Source organism: Pleuronectes platessa, chromosome 10, assembly GCF_947347685.1.
Source record: "Pleuronectes platessa chromosome 10, fPlePla1.1, whole genome shotgun sequence".
Lineage (NCBI taxonomy): Eukaryota > Metazoa > Chordata > Actinopteri > Pleuronectiformes > Pleuronectidae > Pleuronectes > Pleuronectes platessa.
This window is the reverse complement of record NC_070635.1, coordinates 16,262,614-16,270,771: the sequence shown is the minus strand read 5'-3', so window position 1 is coordinate 16,270,771 and position 8,158 is coordinate 16,262,614.

Sequence of the window (8,158 nt, the reverse complement as noted above, 5' to 3'; positions counted from 1 at the left end):
ACCATTGTCATCAAACATTAACAATGCAGTCATGTAAATGAGCAATGTTTCATTTGCGGACATTCGCCACAGGAACACTTCTCCATGGCAACAAAAAGCTGGCCCTCAGGAGTCACAGGCGATGTACAGTTATTCCCATGGCAACATCATTAAAAAGTTCCATGGTTGCCATGTGATGGACTCTAATAAACATTAGCAGAAAAGGAAAACAGCCGTGAGACCTTTAGGTGACTTCTCACTGCTTTCTGTGATTCTTGTCTAATAGCACACGCCTGCTGTTTGATGAAAAAGTGGCTCCTACGGTTCATTAAGCTACAACTTGATAAATGACTCACACTGTGATAATCACCAAAGTTTCCTCTAAAAGTTACTTTTGTACATTTCTGAAAAGTGAGTCGCCAGACCGCCAGCACCTACAGTATTTGTGAAAAGGAATAAATACATGTTATGCTTGAACACATATAGGGACCGGTGTAGATGCACTGAGGATCATGTTATAACAGAAACTCGAGGGTGAAACCACAAGATGCTTATCGGAAAAGCAAGCAGAGAAAATAACGCAGCTTCTTAATGGCCACCATCTCCTTCTCTTATTTTATTTTCTTAGACAGATGCAAATATGAGGAGGGTGTCGACATGAGCTGGACAGATTGTTACAGATCTCAATGTTGACAGTGGTGACTAATATTATCACCACTTGTTAATGTGATCAGGTTAAAATCATATCTGGATACAATCTGGATATGAGATGCATTTAAACAGTCTCTCAGCTGTTCCTTTCCACGAACACTTCTACCACGAATCTCGAACATACAGGAGTGTGAGAAACTTCAGAAGGAATAGATAACATAAGATAAGATAATCCTTTATTAGTCCAACGATGAAGAAAGGCAGAGATAAAAATGTTACAGCAGTAAAAAGGAAAGTGAAATACCCAGAGTAAAGGTTATAATTTAGTAAAATGTACAATGTAAACCCAGGGAACTTCAAAAGGTAGAAATATGTACGAAGTAAACTGAATCAAAACAGCTTTACACAGATGTGATATTGAAATTGCACAAATAGAAAATTATGATTTCTCAATTAAATCAGTTGTTAAACCTGAGTGAGACATATACATCAGGTGCTCGCGGCCTTTACTGGGAGCAGTGCGAAAATTTCACCTGCTTTTTACTTGGATCTTTAGAGATTGGTTGTTGATTCAAATTACTTCAGAGTTTCACACAATTTACAGAAACTTTTTAGTTTTACAGAAGTCATGAAATGAGCGTAGATTTAATTCACTCTCTCCTATGCAAACAGTTTACAACCTAGACAAATGGCAAGCGACATAAAAACAAGTATTTCTTCAAAGCTCAACAGAAAAGTGGAGCCTTTAAAAACTGTCTTCAAACTAAGAACAGCTTTTAACACCAAGTAATGCTGCAGCACTTCCACGTCTCTGTGAGCTTATTAAAGAGCTTTCAACAACAATGCTGCTAAAATGTTGACTTTGGTCCCTCGTCCCACTGGTGAATACAAACACCCTAACCCGCTCAAAGTCAAAGATGTGTAAGCCCATCAAACACACACACACACACGCACACATACAGGCACACGCACACAGACAGACAGACACAGAATCACAGACACACAAAGACATACACACTAAAACAGAGCTGGCAAGCCACCAAGACACTCAATAGAGCCAATCTCTGCCTCTCACAGCAGGCTGTGAATTCCCAGTTTGCTTTGCAGCGACAACGGGGTGTATGTGTGTGTGTGTCTGTGTCTGTGTGTGTCTGTATGTGTCTGCGTTTTTTTATGTGTATGTGTTTGAATGTGTATGTAGATAAAAACTCAGCAATCACCAAATGCAGGCACAAGGGCCACCAAAGTAAATGCTTGGACGAAGCTGGCATGAAGGCTCACACACACATACACACACACACACACACACACACACACACACACACACACACACACACGCAGCACATATGATTAGGAATGGATATGCTTGCCAAGTCATTTTCCCCTCTGTTCCAGAGGCACTGAAGTGCTTAGTACACAGTGAGCAGACCTCAGCCTATAGAAATGGGAAGGCAGGGTGAGACGGAGAGAATGAGAGGAGGGTGGGAGGTGGAGACAGAAAGCGACAAAGCATGTTGGTCACCAAAATTACAAAAATTAATTGGTCACACCCATGTGGGCTCCATTTGCATCCAGCAATTGCACTGGGGCCTAGTTGTGGGATAATAGATATTGTTTTTCACACATTTTAGGTTAATACTTATGCAAATACACAATTCTATGATTAGTCTTTGGCATTTGCCTTAATCAAAACAGTTAAATGACCGAATTTCCACATTTTTTACAAAATGTTTATTTTTACTGCAGCTAGAATAAAAAAAATGAAGCAGCTCTGATCAGAAACATAAGGTGCACACTGATATTCCTCTGAGTAGGGACTTGGAGGCCAGACAACAAAATTATGGTTCTTGCTCGGAATTAAGAGGAATGGATTTCCTAATCTAAATATAATTGAAGCAGAGAAAACGTCATCCTCAACACACACACATTTGAAGGAGCAGATTAATTGGTGCTGCCATAGTTACAAGAAACCCAAGATGTTAAAGACACTAATTTACAACATGATTAACATAATTGTTAAGTTTGATAAAAAATTACTTCGGGTTTTTTAGTTTGGCTCCAGAAATGTCTCAGTCCATATGAAAAATAATAACAGACGGACCTACAGACGGAAGGATGGATATAACGATCATTATGTCACCAAATTATACTCCAAGGAGGAAAAATGCAAAATGATACAGTGAAAAACTGTTTAATTCACTAAAAACATTGATTCATGATACAATTACCATTCGGTTTTACAATGGATGTGTGCTGTCGTAGGGGAAATCAGACTTTAAAGAACTGTTCACCCAAACTGTGCTGCAGACACACTAAACAAAGAATTTGAGTGTGTATGCAGTCACAGTTTAATCAAACAGTGATTCTGTTAATGACGGGAGAGGAAACCACAGATTTACTCTGTTTCTTCAAACTCAAGTAGAACCAGGGTAGTGGCTGCTAATTAGAACACACACACACACACCTACACACACACCTACACACACACACACACACACACACACAAACACACACACACCAACCCAGTCTCATCAGAAAATTGGGCCCGCCTCGGTATGAACGTAGCTGCGGGGCCTTCTTAGATCCGTGGAATTAGAGGCGTAATCTATCATCATATATTAATATCAAATATCGTAAATAACATTCAGGCTCAGTGAACGACACAACAAACAGACGACGATTCAAACAGCACGCTACGACGTGGTGCACGGCATGGCAGCATCCATAGCAACGATAAAAAAGTTACATTTCTAAGATTTTCTGGCGAGATCTGAAAAAAAAATTATGATAACTATTAAAATAAAGATCATAAGAACGAACTGGCTGAACTTTGTGGAAGCAAATAGTTAATGTCTCTCTAGAAAAGGTGTCAAAATGTATTTTAATGCGCAAACTATATTATAAAATGAAATTTTTATCTGAAATTACAAGGAATGTCTGCCATGTTTCCCTTTTAACAGACCGGTACTTGAGAGTCACGTGACGTGGGCACAGGCCAATGCAAAACAATGGGCAGACAAAAACGTAGGCATCTCACAATTTGAGAGGCCAAATTGTGAGAATACTACAAATGTTTCCAAGTGGACCAACGTAGGTATTACACGTTTTCTGATGAGACTGGGTTGCAACCACACACTCACACACACATTATTTATAGACATTGTTTCAGCCAGGCCTCAGTTGTAAGGTAGTGTCAGTCACTACTGTTACTCTGTGTCTGCCCTGGGGCGAGATAGACCTCCACACACACACACACACACACACACACACACACAAAGTATCTCCGTGTTTTTCGTCACTGCATCCTGTGTCAATTAGTGTCAGCGTTAAAAAACAAACAAGTGATACAAGTGTTTTGATCGTGTAAATATTTCAATAGCACCTTCAACATTCTTGTCTCTGTATCGTAACGTGAAGCCGCTGCAGCTTCGACTCACACGTACACACATGCTGATGAAATATTGAGCTAATAACATACAAGGAGGAAAAAAACAAGTTGATGTTTTTCATGAGGCAGTTGTGAAGCATGATTAGTGCTTCACCGACTGAGCTAAATTACACTAAACCTGACAAAAGTCAACATTGTAATTATGTCAGGTTTTTATCTCCATACTTTTCTGATTGCTTGCCTGGAAAAAAAGTGCTAAAAATAAACCTTAAAGAGAAAGAAAACCCACATTTCTTAATATCTTGGATCTTTTCTTCCTTTTTTTTGCTTCCACACAAAGGCTCTGAAACATATAGTATATCTATTAATTCTGAATAAGTACGTCCACCACTGGACTCTATATATACTTTTCATTCATATTGAACCATGTTTAAAATCAAAATTTAAGGTGTGATTGCCGATATTCCTGATTTCACTTACTCCAGCCAGCCTCAGCTTTTATTATTCAGGCGATGCATCCAGCTTCATGTATAAATTCAGACAAACACACAAGCCGAAGCTTCAGCGAAATTAAAAAGACAGTGAGGAATCTCCTTCGTTAGGCAGAAAGGAAAAGGTCACAGTGTGAGATGGTGGCTAATGAGAAGCTCTGTCAGGCAGCGGCTAATGTCAGGATTCTCTGCATTGGCTGAACTCTTGCCAGTCGTTCATCTGCCAGCGAATTCATCTTCTGCAGAACTGAGGCTTGATCGCATGTTTTTTTTTTGTGGGTTTGCCTGTTTTTCCAATCGGCTCGGTATGAAGAATAACTAGTAAACTAGGAGAGAAGTCAGCCTTGGCTTACGGGCTTGTCGATGTGCATTGTTGTATCGCTGATGGTGAGAGTACTGGGTCCTGGGGCTTCAGGTCCCTGACTACATCTCACTAGATCTCACCGGTTCAAGTGTGTCTTTCTTTGACCTCAGAAACAGAACATGTCAGAGGACACACATGCCCTCACTTCATACAAGAAGGTGTGAAATGTTCAATTATTTACCAAATGTGGTTTCTATAGGTGCTATGTTACAGAAATGCAGGTACTGATGGAGTAACTGCTTCACATTGTTGCTGATTCTTGTGCTTCACCAGACTGTACCTATATTGATAATAGATACTATACTAGAAAATCATACATTAAAATCATATCTAACATAAATACACTAAAGATTGGTCTCTTCATACTATGTTGTATCTTTAGAATATTCCTGATAAAATCCTCATTCTGATGCTTTATATTTTGTAGGTATACTGAATGGAGTATATGTCAGCAGTGGGGATATATATATATATTTTTATATTTTATTTTATTTATAAAATGCTGAAGGCGAATGACCTTGTTTATTTGTCTACCTGATAACACCAGTGTCCAGCAAAGAGACAAATCAGGAGTTAGTGTCAAAACAGTGTCAAAGCACAGTTTGAGTTCACATTACTTAACTGATGTGTTTGAGGACAATCGGACGTTTCTCCCACCAGCTGTTATTCTCTCACAGCCTGTATCGTTGGATGTTGCTTATTATCTTTTTTTCACAACCTCCGAGGTAAAAAGACGAAGATCCATCATTTTTTGATGGTTGTTTTTATTATTCTCAAATAAATACTTTAGAGTAGCTGCATTAGTCAAGACAGACACTGAAATCATTGGTGGAGATTTCACTGCACTTGGACGACAAAGGCATTAAAACATGCACTGTGTCACCACCTTTCTTTTATTAACACTTCGACTTTGAAAATGTAGAGATATCTTCATTCTTCTCCCTCCTGCTGAGTCTCGTCGGTTGACCCTGGTAACGCTCCGTCTGCTAAAGTACAAGTAAAGTGTTCTCTCGCTCTGCTGTCACAGCCCTTTTCACCTTTAAACCCATAACGTGAGTTCAGAGCAGGCGAGAGGAACCCTTTCCCCATCAAGGCTCATTCAAAACATTCTAATGGTCTTATGATGGTCATATTAAATCAATGAACACATACTGCACTGGTGAGATGGCTGGAACTGCTCCTCTCGGGCCACGTGTCTGATGTCTGATGATAATGATGATGATGCTACAACTGGCTGACAAACCTTTACCTTTAGAAGAATAGTGTGTTGTTTCCAAAAACACTCAATTCCTCTCACACACAGAAAGACTAGTTGTTCTGTGTTTGTTGTGTCAGAGAGAAAAACTGAGCATTTCTTGAGGTGTCCTTCAGTTTTTCTTCAGTATCTCAGCTCTTTGAGACACACTGACACAAGATGGTTTCAGCTTCTTAGCTTTTACCTCGCTCATCACTAAAGTTGTCCATATAATATTGTCTCTTTCAGGATGTGGTCTCATGAAAACTAATTTAAAAACACGGAACTCCACTGGAACTCCAGAGTGGAATTTCTTAATTTTTTATCCAAGAGCAATTGTCTTTTACTTCAAAGAACTACAAAATTAAACGTTGCTCCATTTCTCTAAGAACGTGCTGCCTCCCTGAGAGTTGCGATGATGCTTGTCAAATATAACAGTGACCTGACACACAGCCAGAAGGAAACATGCCGAAGGACACGTTTTCTACTATTGTGTGCCATCTTATTTTACAGCAGAAAAAATGCTGTTAAACGCTGTTAAATGCATGTTATGAGAGTTTTACCTGTCTGAGAATTAGTTTGTTTGTGTGGAAGCAGATTACTCTAAAACAACTATTTACTAATGCTTTCAATAAACTTCTGTGGAGGGTGATCCAAAGAAGCCACTCAATTTTCCACTTTCCATTCAGATTTAGATTTTTCGGACATTTTCCCAGAGAAATGAGGCGTATTCAGGAGACTGATATCGATGAGTGTGTCCAACTTGATGCAGCTTGACTGAGTTTAATTGTAGTTTGGCTTTCGTGGATCCAATCTGGTTTATTTTAATGCATTTCTGATTTAATTTGTTTTTCCATGTATACATTTTCTCTGCAGCCTGATCAAACTGCCTCACATAATGTATGTATATATAATATCCACCTGGTTCAAATCAAATAAAACCCATATAGTTTAAAAACCAAGACTTTTGACTGATCTAGCACTTGCATCATATTTATCCTGATATACCTCACGGAGTAGCACTCACATCAAAGTGTTTATTTACATTAATCGTCCTAAAACATAGAACACTCTCCTCTAAGTACCGACAACATTTTCTCAAGTCAAACCACTCACACTTCAAAACAACCTGAAATTAATGAAATGAAATGTAGATGCGCAGGCGAGCGCGTTCAACCTCCGGAGCATTCGTCTCGTGTCCAGCGTCGCTCGGCTTCACATCAAACGCACGTCGCCATGCAGATGACAAATTGACAACAGCTGCAACTGAGACAAGAATTCAGAAAGTCCTGCTTTTATTAGAAACAACTGAAGTGAATGATACCAAGTGAATAATGATCTCCTTTCCATGGCTCCCACCTCAATATTTCATAGTAAGTGATGATCTCCCAAACATAAAGGGTGTCGCTGCATCCATATTTCATTGGAGAACATTGCAGTGTAACTGACATACACAGGGAGGAAATGTGCTTACAAAGCATCAAAAGAACTGTCACACAGTATGGATGGCTGCAGAATAATATAGGGCACTGCTGGATGGATGTAACAAGCTACATAGCTACACGCATCATTTGATCACATAATACAAAGCTAGTGTGAGTGTCTATGTGTAAGACACGCATCATTTGATCTGGTAATATAAAGCTTTGGTGCCGGTTTGGGTGCAAGTTTGCTTGACGTGCATCATTTGCCCGTATACAGCAGAACTGTGCCGTGAGTCTGTGTGTGTCTGCGTGTGACATGCTTCGGAGAGGTGAGAAAAAGTCAGGGTACACACATGCAGCTGTGTTAACACAACGTGTGACATGCTTCATTTACTTGGATAATACAAAGGTGGTGTGTGTGTGTGTGTAGGCTGCAAAAAGTGGTATATATAATAACAGGGCTTTCTCAACAAGAGAGTGATGAGTCCTGTTACTCTTGAACCAAACACACACACACACACACACACACACAAACACACACACACGCTGGCTTTCTGCTAAATTAAGCATCGCAGGAATCTACAACACACGAGACAGCTCAGGCGTGTGCAGATACACACACACAAA